The 16773-nt window shown below is 39.0% G+C and overlaps 1 protein-coding gene across 2 annotated transcripts in view; it reads right to left on the bottom strand.

Annotated features, from left to right (window-relative positions):
* Positions 1-16166, bottom strand: part of GPAM (glycerol-3-phosphate acyltransferase, mitochondrial) — a 52736-nt gene extending 36570 nt beyond the window's left edge. Inside the window, exons 1-2 of one of the 2 annotated variants that reach the window (XM_009668662.2) lie at positions 16093-16166; positions 9664-9737 (exon numbers count right to left, since the gene is read on the bottom strand). The gene's annotated coding sequence lies outside the window, so the exon portion shown is untranslated. The remainder of the gene's footprint in view (positions 1-9663; positions 9738-16092) is intronic. The other variant, XM_068949628.1, reaches the window with a different exon arrangement.
* Positions 16167-16773: the final 607 nt, after the last annotated feature.

The following is a 16773-nucleotide window of genomic DNA, read 5'->3' as shown; positions in this document are numbered from 1 at the left end:
TTTTCAAGTGAGAAAAAGCTGGCAAGATTCATCTTTTCAAAATCATGATTAGTCCTTCCTTTGTTTATATTCCTCACTAGCTTCCGAAGGAGTGCAACAAAGTTTCTCTTTGCTAGACAATGCTGTGGGCAGAAGGAGGGAGAAGGGAAGAGGGGGATTTCTTTCTAAATAGACTCTATCCCTGTTCTGTGCTCCCAGCTAGCTTTCAGCAATTCCCATGATGTCACTTTTAGTAATGGAGACATGTTTACAAAAGAGTACACAGCATCCTGTTTAAAAAGAAACTTGCAACCCAGGGACTGCTACAAAAGTTAGGAAACCAAAAACTGTGCAAGGAGGGAGTAAAGATGCATACAAAGATCCTTTGTTTGCAGTGATCCGACTTGACCTCACATGACTATGAACAATAAAGAATATGCAATTTGGCAGTCACTGAACTCAGTGTCAGCATTACTGCTTTTGGTATACAATATATTAAAAACATTTGCGAGTGGCAACTGGCCATGCATGGAATGAACCGATAATATTGTACATAGAAATGGTTTGGCTATACTTTTTATCTCCTTTCAAGACAAATGATTCCGTCTCATCTATTTCACCTCCCTTATCTTGAGAACAAATACAAAATTCATTAAGCGTACAGTTACTCTCTGCTATGTAATATAGAACATTGTGTTTCTGCAATTTCTTTCCATTCAAATATCATCTTTGTTACTGTAATCTTGAAAAGATAAGTGCATTTCAGCCAGAGCCGCTCCTAGCTTTTCCCTTGAATTTGTTACCCGCATTAGTACAAAAAAGGCTTTTGTTCCAACAGAAAGCATTACTGGATTAAAACCAGCACAACTAACTTTTAAACTTGCAAATATAGCACCATTCATCTATTAAGCAAGTACACACATACTTCTATTATGTACAAGTTAGAAAGTCTTAACTAACCAAATGAATCTGCCAGCATGTTTATTTGAGGGATACTGAGTGCCAGAATCTGGGACAAGATTCTCCTATACACCGACCGTAATCAATCATCCAGCATAACAATGCAAACTTTCCCATGCCTTCATCTTCTTCCTAGAGAGAAGTTCCCTCTAAGGGACAAGGGGTAAGTTTTATAAAAGAGGTTATTTCAGTTCTCCACTTTTGTTTGTTGAGAAAATTTGCAAAGTTGATATTTTATCTAAACATTGATTTTACTGAAAAATAACACAAGAAGGATGAAATGACTATTGTATATGGGACATAGATAATCTTGGATACATAAAAATATCTATTTGTAAATCATTAAAAATTAGCATGCATATGAGACTGTGGTTATATAAAGGATAAATCCAGTTCTGTTTTTCCAGACATCTCAAGTTCTGCTAATGGCTTTATTTTATGTCAAGGCCAATTGACTTCTTGTTGCCAAGTCCCAGCAGAAGACAGTACGAAGATCAGTTTTCTCTGATTTAGCTCCCTCGCCAGGAACGCAGAGCTGCTTTCTATTCCTCCAAAGGTACAACCAAGGAATAGAAATAAAGAAAGCAGAGTTGAGGGCAGTATGGACCATTCCGAAAAAAGGAGTATCATAAATAAATTATGATCTTATCAAATTCACTGCGACTCATCTGTGAGGGACTGCAACATTGCTGTAGAATAATACAACCCCTAACTATCATGAGATGCTAGACAAGTGTCTTGCATCAGCGTCTTAAAAGGAGAAGGCTTTCACTGCTCAGGTTTGGTCTATTTTGCAATTGTTGGGTCTACAAGGACTTTTCAGATCTTATAACGCAAAGCACTGTAAAGATTGGAAGCTGGGATCACAGGCAGCTCTTTTAACAAACAGCGCGTAAAACTCCTTGCAACAGATTACATGACATGGGTTTTGAATCACATGGTGTCCCATACCTCCCCTCCATTATGGGTATTCGGGAGAGTGCTATTTTGCAGTACGCACTCCTTGACTGTCTCCAGCGACCAGCCTCTCTTCCAGCCTGCAAGCCTTGGTGTCAGATACAAGTACCCAGCAGATCACAGATCAACGGCATCTGGCACCTGAAACCCCACGGGGCAGGAGAGGCGTTATTATCGCACTGACAAGATGTGGGCTGTAGGTGCTACAGGGTGTACTACTGGAAGAGTCAGGACTCCTTTTGATATGAAAGGCGTAAGACCTGCTGGTCGGAAATTACAGCAGTTTCTTCAGAGCATCTTCTGAAAACACGTTGGAAAAGTTAGGTGAGTGTCAGCAGTCTGTTAGACCTGATGCAAACAATGATCCTTACACAGACTACTGCATATTCCAATGAAGGCACTACAACCCCCAATATTTTGCAGTCTCCAAGTTGGTTATTTCCTCTACAGACCAAGAGCCATCTCCAAAGGTCAAAAACAAACAAAACAAACAAAAACTCCTCCAAGAGGAGGAGATTTACATAGGTAAACACAAAATGGGTTCATTGATTTTGGTTTTACAAAAGGTAAACAGGAACTAAAAGTTCCCGTAGATGTCTAAATATATTTCCTTTTTGTAAGTCACTCTCTTATACATACCTGGTCTCCTGGCTTTCGTTTGTTGTAAATATCTATAACTGGTTTTATATAACTGAAATTTTGTCCATGAATGCAATAAAGAAAAGGTAAACTGTAAATTTGTTTCTGCACTACAAAATTAACTGAGAACCCTGACAAAAGCAATTTTTTGCCTTTGGTCTTCTCTTTGCAGTAACCTAGCTATGCCAGTTGTTGCATTTCCATTCCGACATTCCAATCACGTTGAGCAATTTTCCCACAGCGTGTTTCCCAAACAAAAGCATTTTTTTCCTGCTCCCACTAATGTGTCTCCTGGATCTGGGAACTGCAGAAAAATATTCCTGTTTAGTCCTACAAATGAGCCAACAGTTGTATTATAGTGCTAGATTTCACAGACTATCAGTGATCATTTGACCAAAATGATACCAATTGATCAGGCAAAAGGATATCTGCTCAGTTATTAAGTAACAGCTATTCAGTTCACAACAGTGTTAAGTCCTACTCAGGTGTTTTTGGTTTTGGGGTGCTGGGGGAGGGGTAACTATTTGAAGCATTAGCTGGTACTTTCCCAACCTCCTTCCACCTTCATGGCAGCAGAAATCTTTTATGTCTATAGCTGGAACTATTAAATTGCTTCATTATTCCATGCTGAATAGCAGAGTTGTTGAAAAGGACACCTTCTCTTGCAAATAGAGGATCTCTTTGCAGCTCTGTCCTTTCCACTTTAAAAAAGGACGATGCCTATTACCAGCTCAGTATCTTCCACATGGCCAACCTTTGCTTCTGGAAAATTACATGGGGCATAGCATGACAGGGTGGTTTCATAAAGCTATTTGTCAGCTTACGACTGAGTCACTCCACAGTTTTTCAGATTTAAGATAATGCAGGTCATATACTCCTTGGTTCTTCCTACTTCACTTTCTCTGTTCTTTCTCTCCATCCAGGGGTAAAGCATAAGTGGTTTTTGGAGGGTTTTTGTTTGTTTTACCCTTACGTGCAGTGAGAATACAGGTTGCCTGCAGCAGAGGAAAACGCCCTAGTCCTAAGACAGAAGTATTCTGAGATAGCTGTTTTGGGGAATGAAATGAAATGATTGATGTTTCTCATTAGGATCTAATCAATCTTACCTGAGATACAAGATAAGGTTATATCAGCTTTTTCCCTTAAAACACCTGTCTTTCAGCAACATAGAACTGAAGAAAACACCATTTTATCTAGCATAAAAAATTGGTCAAATTTGAGCACCAAATCCATTGTCCTGATTTATTAAAAGTTCACAGTAGTTCTGGTAACATAAAGCCTGAACTTTGCTTTAGTGGTCAGCCTAGGCTGGGCATGCATCTGTCTCAGCGTCTTCCTTACAAGAACAGGTTTTCCTCTCATTTCTACCTGTATTATTGCAGTGTCATCAAGATCAAACACAGCTGAGTGCTGTTTAGCCAGCATTTTTCACAACATTACTTTCTCCACATTTTCACCTATTACATTTCTCAGATATGTTTTTGTGGATAGTTCTTATTCAGTATTTCTTATATGTCACAAAACATTAGAATGTGCTAATTAAGTTCATGAATAATAAAAGTTTGGGAAGCACTGCCCATAAAATGAGAATCAAAATTGGATGGTCTTAGGGACCAAAGTAATAGAAATGGGATGAAATGAAAGAGTGCACCTTAGGAAGTAACAGCATTTTTACTGTAAGTTGTCATCACAGTTAATTAGAAATGGTTAAAAAAAAAAAAAACACTTGGGGTTTAAGTTGATCATAGTGCGAGTATGAGGCACGAATCAGGTGGCGTATGCGAAAGACAAGTATTTCCCACAATATTTGCAACAAAACTAAAATATATCCGTGAATTATTAGGAAGTGTCATTATTAGGAAAGGTATAAACCTCATCCACAACACTGTGTTCAGCGCAGATAGCCATCGTCTACACAGATGACTTTACATCGTAACAGGCACAGAGGAGGGCTAGTGAAATAATCTTAAGATGTTTATGGTGATTAAAGAAACAAAGATCAAGAAAGAGGTTTCTTTCTAGAAATTCATCAGAGGAAACCCCCTTTGGGGAAGAAAGCCTATGTGAGCTAGGAGGTAATGTTGGCACAACACTGAGAAACTGGATAAGCACTGGCCAGACTGGAAACTGGAAAAGGCTCATATACAGTTAAGTAATTTCTGGAACAGCTTCCAACAGGACTATGGGGCAAATATCAGCCTCAGCTCCAGTCTGCATCATGGTATCACCCAGATATTTCCATGCATTCCTAGTGCAGTTTTAGCTCTTCTAGTAGATTATTAGTGAATCTGGGCCAGGAAGTACCACCAATGATGAAAGAAGGAGCAAAATTTCATAGTTTGTTTACCCTAGGAAGACAGGGTGTAGCTAAAAATGTCTTAGCTACTATATTTTAACTAATATTTCAAGCATTAGCATAGATGCATTATCTCCTCAAGATCTGCCCTCAGAGTGAAAGTCAATATATTTTGAAACATGATTTTCTAATCTAGGCCTTGTTAAATCTCATATAGCCTGGGTCAGACAGATCTAGAGAAAAAGTCATCCATATCTCTGTACTTGCAAAATCTGGAAGCAGAACAATGCTTGCTACAATCATGATCAAAGAGCCGGAGCGCCATTTTGCAACACCGTGGTCAGTAGCACGATCCGCTCTCTCCCTTTCTCTGTTCCGTCCATCTCACTAGTGAATCTATATAATGTGGTTTCTGATCACAGAGGTGCCACGTTTTGTATTCAAAAATAGCGGTCAGTTGCTATTAAGAATTGGACAAAGTTCCCTACAAAGGAAAATATGCATTTTCAGAAGACCACAGAGGAAAATATATGAAGGTGATGCGGAATATATGGGTGACGGGGAATTCCAGTGAAGAAATGCCTTAAACCTAAGTTTTGGGTTTTGCTTTGAGAATTCAATATTAATTTCACACCTTTCTAAATGACTGATGTTAAGAGAAGGAAAGGAGGTAAACGTTACTGTAAGCAACTACGTTTCAAATTACCACTCTGTCTACAAATCTTCTGATTTAGACAAATATTTGTTTCATTTTCACTTTGTTACACTCAGATACTCCCCGATCTTATGTCTCTTCAATATTTTTCCATTTCAGGCTAGATTCTATTTAAAGTAATGCCCAAGACATCTTTAGACTCTCTCTCCCCAATCCAGATGCTGACTTAGCTTAATTAAAATTAGCTTAAATACAAGAAAGAGGGCTAACACAGTAGATATTGTATAAAATCAAAATATCTTATGACTTTTGACTGTGCAAGTCTTGCTCCGATGTCTTTTCTGTCTACATGTTATCATGTTTTAGCCAATCTAGAGCAAGACTCTTGTGATTCATGTCTTCACAGAAGTCAGTTGCAAAACTCCCACCAACACCGGGAGAGTCACATCACACTGTTACATGAATCCTGATACGCTGTATTAAAAGATAATCACAGCTACATACTTTCTGGGGCCTATTTGAACTTTTACTGGCCATCTATATTAATCAAGCTCCACAACACTTGGTTTATGTAGGGAGGCTTTTAAATAATGTAAAATTAATTCAACTGAGAGGAACCACTGAAACCAAGCTTAGATTGTCAGCTGTGATTTGTGCAGGGACTGCAATCTATGCCTCATTACGTAACAGGCATCAAGAATCAGTTACACAACTTAATGCAAACACCATCAACAGATGAAAACCCATGGCACAGACAGGTTCTTGAGTAACAGTCAAAGCAGTGCCAGAAAGCAAATTCTACCTGTGGAAAACTTTTTCCACGTTAAATGCATTTCAAGAGAGCTCCGAATTTTTCGGCTGCTGTTAGGCAGCTAGTACTTTTGCAAGCCTTAACAGTCTGCCACAAAATGGCACTTTATTCTACAGCTTTTATCTTTCAAAGCCTGTTAATATAAACTTTGACCAACGCTGACAAAAAAATGTGTGTGCAGTGCAACTCACCTATCTTTACTGATTGCAGTATGAAACTTCTGGTCTAAAACAAACAGATCATTAGCAAACAGATACATCTATGCACCACGGTTACTCAGGCTTCTCTCCTCCTACCATCCCTTACTTCACTTGCTGTTCACATGCTTTTGAGTTTGATGTGTGAATGTGCCTTTGTGGTTCCAGGGCCTTGCAGCTTTCTCAAGTCTAGCATCTATTTCTCTATGTGCAACAATTATGAAAGCGTGCATTAATTATAATAATTAATTCAGGTAATACTTTTGTCTTAGGTATTAACTTAGATAAAAGCGTATGTCTAAACTCAGACAGCCATGCCCACAGATGTGGGTGTTCTAACTTCAAGAAATGTTACTCAATTATCTTTGTACTAACTTCAAAATATTTTTAAAAGTTGGTGTAATTTCTTGATAAATAAATCTCATTTTGTACAAAACAAGCATTCCAAGACCCCTTTCAGACAAGTTGCGCTGCAGTACTCGGACACTGAGCTGCCATATAGACTATTGTATGGGACAGAAAGAAACAGAAAGAAAATGTAATGTTCCTTTGGGGTTTTCCGGTTATAACACGCTAACAACCAAGCATCTCAGTTGTGATGTTTGAAGCAAACGGGGAAAAGGAAAGCAGGCAAGGTTTGACATTTGATAGCACTTCAAAGTATTTCACTTCTTCCAAGTTCTTAGACTGCAGTGAAGAGTGAGGAACGAAGGTGACTAGTTTGTTTATTCCCAATCTGAAAACCCAAACAGCTTCACATGCCACCTTGCTGAGGCAGTAAAAGACACTCACAAAACAACTGGTCTTAACTCAGAAAAGTATCGTGGCTATAGATTCGAAGGTATCCGCAAAGATACCCAGATTAGAGGCAAAACTTGCATATGTGTTCATCTCAGCAGTAATGATACTAAACGGTCCCATTCCCCTCCTGCACGCCCAAACACTTATTCCCACTTTGTTGGCAAAACTGTCCTACTGGTCCAACCACAGAGGCAGCAGAAGGGTGAGAGGGATAGCTGAGGGAGGGGCAGGAACTGTGCACAGTGGCACTGCCACTCAAAGCAATGTTCGCGTAGCTGCGCTCTGAGGAGTAGCAATGTGTTATGTAATTGAATCAGAACAGAAACAGGGGCGAGGAAGTGCCCCAGGAGGAAAATAGACTTTATAGAGAATGAGGTCAAATCTGGGCTTTCGGAAGTACATTCTTTACATGATTATCCAGGTTACACTTTTTTTTTTTCCTGGGAGGTGAAAAGGGGAGAAAAACTTATATGCTCAGAATATCTGTTTTCCCATATTTAAATTCCCCGTTAATAATGGTTTTCTTGAATCAGATGTTTTCCTAAATGTGATGTTTTGCTACATGCAAGTTACATCCAATCCAGCCATGAATGAAAATAATACAACTATGTCAGTCAGCAGCTGCTTTTATTATTATTATTATTGTTATTTTTTAATGGAATAGGTTTCCTACGTGGTTTCTACCACCTGCAGCTTGAAGTCCAGAATACTCTCACACAGGCTATTTTCCTTCCTGGCAAAAATCACCTCATCATTGTGGTACAGGGCCAATCACCAATGGCACAGTGCCATTTTATCTCTATATACACAGTTAAAATTTCTGCATACAAACTAAGACTCTGTGAATATAGAAGAATCTAGGAAATGTGATGAAGTATTTAATTAATATCTTCTAAGCTACTTTTACCTCCATCTCTTAATTTTTAAATGCTTCTCTGTGTTGTTCTTATGGCAGAATTGTCTGTCATCTACAGCATTCTAATTGCATTGCTTTAACAGATAGGTATGAAACATCATTCAATAGATTTACTTTTAACTGAGGATTTTCCTTCATAGATTAAAAAAATAAAGGAACATATAAAAAAAGGTAAATGGAAAGCAGGTCATAATTCTGTAAGACATTAAGCCACTCTGCCCCAAACAATTCAGTCCACTCTGACCACTGTAAGAGACCTGAGAACCATACAATTCCCACCCTTCCCTCTGCCCACTAACGTCCCGAGCACAGTATGGGCATCTCTAGCTGTATTTGTTTTTCCTTTAATGCAGAAAACTTAACAACAAAATAGACAGTGTCTCGTCACATCCAACAAGTGCTGCCAAATGCATGGTCATGAACAAGAACATGAACGAGATCTGCCTGGATGATTCATATTTAGAGGGCAAGTACCCAGGAGATGATCTCTGGCCCCTGCTATTTTATCGGTCTGTCTTGCTAAGGCATTTACAAGGCTCCCATTACTATGATGCCTGGATACACAGGAACATACAACTATTCTTACAACACCCAAACAGGGGAGGAGAGACTGTCGGGTTTATCTCAGGTCAGAAGTTTGAAACAGTACAGATCATTATACAAGTTTCAGAAGCTCTTGCTCTCCAGAGGATGTTTACCCATCATTTCTACATAGATAAACACCCTAAACCCATTCCCAAAATATCCAAGTGCCTCTTAGATATTTATGCTAACAACAAACGATCAAGATCTCCCATCTTGGAGGTTTTGCTGGACATGAACCAATGGTTGAACTGAACTGAACTGATGTTTGACTTAGAGCAGCTTCTTGTGGTGAATATCAAATGTTTTTCTGCCATGGCTGTCAAGAAATACATTTCATAACAAGACTTCTAAATTTCTGTTTTAGTTAATCATTTTAGTTACTAGAACATACCACATGTTCTGGTTATCAGAACAGGTAGCAAAGTTACACCTAAAATTAATCAAAAAGCAAAATATATGTTTACTTTTGTTGAGAAGTTATTCACAAGATATAAATATATTAATACGTTCTTTTTAATTTAGTGAAGCCAGCTGTGAGATTTCTGTGTAAGACAGTAAGACATGCATTTTCATCTACCATGAGTTAAGCAAGTTCAGGCTGGTGGTTGGATGAATGTAAAAGGTAAAAATGGTATTTATTGTCTGGGAGCTAGAACGTAGACTCTCATCTATAGATGCCCACCGTTGGCTGGCTGAATAACTCAGTGTATGTCCCTCAGTCAATAATGTCTATACATCTACTTTGCCAGAGATGAAGAAATAATGCTCTTCTTCTTTACAATCCTTTAAGAATCCCATATGATACTCCGCTGCCAGAAAGTACCAGCACGCTTATGATTATTATCTGTAATGTGGCAAGGTACTTACCTATCTGGTAGGATTTTGGGAAAGATAATTAACTGCTGTTTGGAGAAGCCCTTAGAATTGCTGAATGCAAATCCCTGCAAAAGAGAGAAAGATATCATCCACTGACACTTCGTTATCACCCATGACATCACCCCTGAGGCCTTTACAACTTCATAGGCCTTGACAGCCAAAAGAAATAAGCAAGACTGAATTGCTCAACATTAATAATGGGTTTGGACAATGTTTGGCAATGGAAAGTAATGTGTTCAGTATGTTGACATCTTTTCCTGTAAAACACTTGGTATTGCTGTTTAATCTGAATATTTCTTTTCATCTAGCAGCATCCTTCTAACCTGGCCAAAATCCTCACGACAGAGTATATGATGAGAAAAGATACTGAAGGAAAGGCATGGAAGGAGAAAGAAAATGTCATGAAGTTCCAGATGCCAAAGACACTTTCTGCAGGCTTTGGGAAGTTGCAGTCCTCACCTTTCATATCTTCATGCTGAAATACCATGGCAGCTATTTCAACCGTAACCAATTTGAGCTTTCAGATTAATTTATTACACTAGCTTTAACTTGGTGTAGTCAGATCTAAGAGCCAAGCAATTCCAGAATGTTAATAACAGGTTTTAATAATACCTTGCTCTACAGCTGAAAGGTTATTTTTACATTAAAGAATGGATGAAAAATATTATATAAAAGTTACTCTTCATGGGAATTTTTGTAATTCTTTTTGTTCAGTGAATGTATCCATATTGTTCAGTTCTGGTTTCATCTAAAAACATAAGTAATTTTGACCTGATCACTGGCTGACAAACAAAGATGTTAGCTTAGGAATATTGCAACAGTGCCTTATGGAGGTGTAGAATAGGCTTACAGTTGACTGGTATGCTATCTATGACATCACTGTGTTTCAGGAGAGATGTAGTTTGCATCATGCCTTCGTTCTCCTGTGTGCCAGGATCCTTGACTAGGTCATATGTTCTGTGACGTTTTCCCTGGCATAGTGCATCTTTCGAGATTTCATCTGAGACAGAAGTTGATGCACCCAAAATACATCTCCCCAAGTCACTGCAGTGATATTTTTGAATGCACAAGCATTTCAGTTTTTTCACCAAGAAATCTTCGGACAGATCTGTGAGCACAGACCAAGTTTTCTGTTTTCTTTATTGGTCATTCAGAGCTGTGCATTGCACGTACACATGACTATTCTTAGCAAGTTCAGCCATGTATGGCAGTTTGCTGCAGAAGAGCATAAACAGATGATATGCACATCAGTTGAAGTCCTAAGCGTTGAACATTTGTTCAGATGAACAATCCTCTCTCAGGAGAGGAATCTCTCTGATGCTGAAGAGGCCTGTGACACACATATTATTCATAGGAGCCATGATGCAAGACTGGAAATTCATTTCCAGCTAATTATGTTCACTTCTCTTAATGGCATGGCTTACATGGATGCATACACTTTAACTACAGAGAAGTGGGAGTAGCAAAAATCTCTAAGCATTCAAAACTTTCTAACACATTACTTTTCTGGTGCACACAGTGCTCATTAGGTCTAGTAAAATACAGTAGCAGGTGCAGATTTGCATACACCTCTCCATAATAATTGGAATGACCTGATACCTGCTGCTGTGCCATACTTCAAACCAGCACTTACCATGGAGTGGACTAGACGTTTTCCGGTGGGGCAGAATAAAGGCTACAAGGAATTCTCACTCTTTTACACAAGCATGTCTACATGTTCATGCCAGTACTTCTGAATTTCCATGCCAACTCCTGGCTATACATATTGGAAAGAATGAGATTCAAGATGCAAGAGCCATAAAAGGTAAAAAAAAAAAAAAAAAAAAAAAAAAAAAAAATTAAACCTATGCATGACTAAGAGGAAGAGAAAAGTATTCCACTATTCAGGTGGAAAGCTGAATGATGCCGAGAAGGCTGAAGTGTGCTGCATCTTCTCACTCTCCATAGCTGTCACAGACAACTAACAATTCAGTGACAGCTTTTACTAATTCCTCAAATATTCCAGAGTACATTTTTCAGATTCTGGTTCTTTCTGTACACATGCCTTAAAATATTCTTTAATTGTTCTTTCTGTTTTCTGACTTAAGCTCCTACCATTTTGTTAGATTTTTGCTAAACTTTTAGACATAAATAACTTTATTTAAGACTGAAAGCCTGAAATAACTTTTTTTTTTTTTTATCATCTGCTGCTCCTTTTCCAACTTAAGCAGTGAATTTCTAACCTGCCTTTGTCCTTCTTTTACATTTTAATTATGGAATTTTCTTTTTTTGCTTTTTAGGTACTGTCCCAAATATAATTCCTGACTTTATTCCTGCATTCTTGTCCTTTATTCTCATCCTCAGTTACGTTTCCTTGCTCCTACTTTCTATACACATTCCATTTTGATTTGCAAGTCACAAAAGTGATCCTGATGTAACTGTGTTGATTGGGGCAGGAGGGTGCAGACACAGCTCCAAATCAAAACATAGACTTTTATATATATATCTCTACAGGAAACTAGACTATTAGATATTAATAATTAGGAAAATCCAGTTACTGGTATGGTACGATTAATATTCAGATGAACGAAAACAGATTTGGTGCTAATCACGTGGGATGTCAGAAACGGCAACAAGGGAAAATATGGTGACTCTCAATCTAACAGAGTTAACCATCTGGGAGAATACTGCATGTATTGTAACCACAATATTGTAACCAAAGCTCTAGCCTAAGAGGAGCCGTGATTCTGTTTCCCTGGACATGTGCTAGACCTGCAAGCGTCTGAACAGCCTATGAGGTTGCAGATGCTGTGGTATACTCAGAAGGGATGATAATCTGTAGTTTTTTGAAAAAAATATTAATAACCCAAAACCAGGATGGACCCACAGGTCCGAACAAGTAATATAGATGATTCACTGCATCCTGCTTTGCTTTTCTGTCTGCTTTGTCTGTGCCTTCTGCAACATGGAAAAATTGTGATTAGTCCTACTTACTTCTGCTAATACTGAGAGGTTACTGAGAGTTTAAGGAAAAGCTGGACTGGATGAAGGGTAAACGTACTGGGTGAATTTCATCCAGCTAAGCTTGGACATCTCTATTTTTATGTCACTCTGGAAAGAAACACGAATTTCTAGGGCACAGTTCATCTGATTCCAAAAGTAGATGTCTCTGACAGTTCAGAGGCATTGCTCCTAACAGGCTTTGAAGAGTTTAAGGTGCCTAGCCCAAATGCAGACAAACTGCTGACTTCTAATGCTGGGGCAAGGTAAACCCCATCCCAACTGACAAATCTTGACAGTACAGTAGAAAGCAACTAAGTGAGGAGTTTGTATAATGTACAGGACTGACAAAGCCCTGAGGTATTTGTATTTAACCACTGGAACGGTTCAAGGAAGTTAAAGCTGGACTTCAAAATATTAAACTATGAATAACTTCAAATTGATTATCAAAGGTTCTGTCAGCTCTTATCTATTGGAGCAGTACTTTGCAGCTGGGCTCCCAGCTTCCCTACAGGGTTGCTTCAGTCCTTAGAGTAGACATTATCCTTGCACTGAAGATCTCCAAGGATATAGCTGTGATGAAGCTAATTATAGGTAATCTGCTGGTGCATGATTAAGTATGCTCCCCAGTGCAATGTACGGGTTGCGTGGTATGCTCTGCTATGCCAAGCAAAAGGATCTGACATTGAACAGGAATAAACACCAGCTCAGACTGCAGGAGATTAGTGATGTGAAGCACCTGTTGTGTGACAACAACATCCAAGACAAGGAACAGTTCAAACAGATTTCCTCCAAACAAGCAGGCCTTATCATGTACACATTTGGAAATACAATCCTTGATTAATTAAAATTAGGGAATCATTTCTGCGTATGTAGTGTTTACTAGAGACCACAGGAGGAATGGGCAAAACTGCTTTTCCACCCACTGTGCACCCAATGTGGTACAAATATAGCAAGAAGAGACAATTCCTCCACAAGGGAGACTGCAAGCTAAAAATACAAGGCAAAAGCTGAAGGGCAGCCAGAGGCACAGGGTGACACTCTGCGTCCGTGATCACATGCCTGGTCTTTGCCCAAGAATTGTTCTCTGCCCCTACAGCACTGCTTAAATACAGCCCAGAAAAATACTAGAGTGACCGTGGAAATGAGGAAAGCCTCTAGAGGTTCCCAAAAAAGGCTGCACAGAATGATGTCTTTCACACTGTTCTTCAGTTAACATGAAGCCAAAGATATCAATCAGCGCAAGATTGCATGAGTTGCTGGCTACTTTTCTGTAAAACAATTAAATTGCAGAATCTGCCTCTAAATCACTAAACCTTATCAGTGCTGTCTGAAGGTTGATAAAACTAGTAGTGGTATTTGATTATGAGCGGTCTCAAATTAGATCAGAAGAGTTTAAAAGTTGTTTTAAAGAAACCATTGTGCAAATCACTGAGTAACCCTCAGGAGAGCTGCAAGGCATTGCAGAAGTCCTTATTGAACTTGACACACAGGCTTGGAAAGGGGCTTTGTGTTACACAGAAGTTCCCAGAGTGCCTCCAGTCTGAATGCAAGAAGTTGCAAGAAACAGGAATATGTCCTATATAAAAACACAGAGGCTTAACTATGGAACACAAGTGATTCGATCTCCTAAATCTAACAGAATGTAATCAGTGAAAGATAAGCATACCTTAACTACTGAATCCTGCTGGGAAAGTCAAGACGAAATGACATCCTCCCAAAAGTTTATGCCACTGTCAAATACTCCCAGAGCTCAAAAATACAAAAGGGACCCCCCTTGTGTTTCAGAACAAAGAACAAAAATCCAAAATGTCCTGTTCAAGTCACCTCTTCAAAGTTGACATCAAGTACGAAGGAGCCAAATGCAAAAATCTGCTTCAAAATATTAGCAACAGAGTATTCAAAATCTGCAGAAACTATATGAGACTTCTGATTCCCCATGCCAGGGCTAGCATGTAGCTACTTGAATGTAGCAGGATTTATCCACAGACTACTCAATATATTTATGTTTAGAATTATCTATTTCTCAGTGCAATGAATAACAGAGTAATAACACTGTATAAATCACAGTTTCCCTGGCACCAGGTTCTGGATGGTAATAACCTGCAAATAACACATGACTCATTGGCAATTCCTTTCATATGCCGGTTTAGAGGGAACAGTATTTCACTTCATGAAATCACGCCTATACTTTCAGCTATATTCTCTCTCTCTATATATATATTTATACACACTTACTCATATGTGTGTGTGTGTGTGTGTATTTATGTGTGTGTATATATATCTTCTAAAGGCACTGGCACTGAAGTATTTTGTCAGCTAACCAGGTTCCTGAGCCAAAGATTATTAACCTAAAACAGTTATAACAGAACGATAAACAAAAGTAAAGCAGTATCCTGAGGCCATTACATCTATGACAAAACAGCTGCCATCATGAAAGCGCAGAGGATGACCTATAAAAAGGTTAACAGCTACCTGCTCTACAGATGGGAGAAAATATTCTTTTTTAAGAGAAAATGTGGCAGACAATTTGTTTCGGAAACACTTAATGCTCTCAATGTTAATATCATACAACTTAAGCCACCACTGTGAGTTGTTTCAACAAGAACAGCAGAAGACACGGAATGACATCACAGGAGAAGTCCAGGCCCCTTTGATATTCAGTCAAGAAACAGCTCAGTTCTAAGTCCTGTTTTTCACTCTTGCTCAGTTCCATACAGCTAATATATAGATTAGAAATAGAGCAAAGGGAAGGCAGGCAGTGGAGACAACACACTTCCAAACACTGCATAGTTAATTACAGCCCTGGCATTATACTCAATGAATAGCGTGGGCCAAATAGATTCTGAGGGTTTTTTTAATTGCTTGTTGCTGGATCAATGATACTTTTACAGTGATTAGAAAAGAAGTGATTCAAAACTGAGCCACCACAAGAATGATAAATGTTTCAAGCTTGAAAGAAATGCACTGGTCCAGCAGGTGGTAAGGAGGTGAAAATGAAAAAGACTCTTATAGCACATAAAATATTTTACTCAGTGTATGCATGATATTAAATATCTATTAGATACGAGTAGCATAAAGTCATGCAGGGGAAAAAAAACAGTGAAGTTGGGTCCACTGTGCAAGTGGTTCAAAAAGACCAGACCCTTCTAGAGCAGAGAACCGCTGAGTGAGTAACTCCTCACTGTCACTGCACTGTTGATTCACCCATCTGCAGGTGGACGCATAGCTAATAGGTGTACTTGCACCCTCATCTGAACACACGCACACCAGCCAGCACACACCTCTGTCCTGATCCAAGGTGACTTATCTACACAGCATCGTACATACACTGAAGAGCTCACACCCGTTCGCAGCAATTTTCTGGTCTGTGCTGAGAGCACGATGCTGCTTTCCGCTAATTTGACCTCCCATCTCATTTCTTTTTTCTCATTCACTTACCTCCTTTCATTTCCTTTGCCTTTCCCCGCTTTCCAAAACAAATGAATGCTATGCAAAAGCTGTGTTAGTGCAATGTTTATCCAGCAAGGTCGGGAAGATGGCAAATACTTTCTGGCATACAAAGATGGGGGAGAAGTGCAAACAAGAGCAGTCATGCCAGACACTTTTCAAAGCTCTGCATAGCCAAATGCAGGGTCAGAGAGATCAGAACAATCAGTTAAAATGTTCTCTCCTGAGCACTGTAGCAAGACTCAGGGGATACTCACATGTAAACCATCACCAATCTCAACATACCAAAAATATGCTTAAACTTTCCCTTGTACTGTGAGAGAAAAAAAGTTTTCACATCACAAGCAAATATTTCCTACTATAAGACTTATGACTACAAAATATTATCTAGTTCTCCTAAAAGTATCTTTCACTTTAGGGCAGAAATAGACATAGGATCCAGAGGCTGACTATTCTTTTACTCCTTACCTGCTGCTAGTTGGCTATTTAGAAACTCATTAACTTCCTCAACAGACCTTGGCCCTAATTAGTGCCTGGACCCAGCCAACCTACCCCTTTCTCCTTTACCTCAGCCTCTCAAAGCCTTCCACAATGAGTAAAGGAAGCCAATCTTAAAAATGACATTTCTTGAGCTATTGGATCTGCATGCAGCTGTCGAATTCAGTTCTGCCT

This window comes from Struthio camelus, chromosome 7 (genome assembly GCF_040807025.1).
Source record: "Struthio camelus isolate bStrCam1 chromosome 7, bStrCam1.hap1, whole genome shotgun sequence".
In the NCBI taxonomy this organism is placed as follows: domain Eukaryota; kingdom Metazoa; phylum Chordata; class Aves; order Struthioniformes; family Struthionidae; genus Struthio; species Struthio camelus.
Note: the sequence above shows the minus strand (reverse complement) of the source record. Positions and strands in the feature narration are given on the sequence as shown.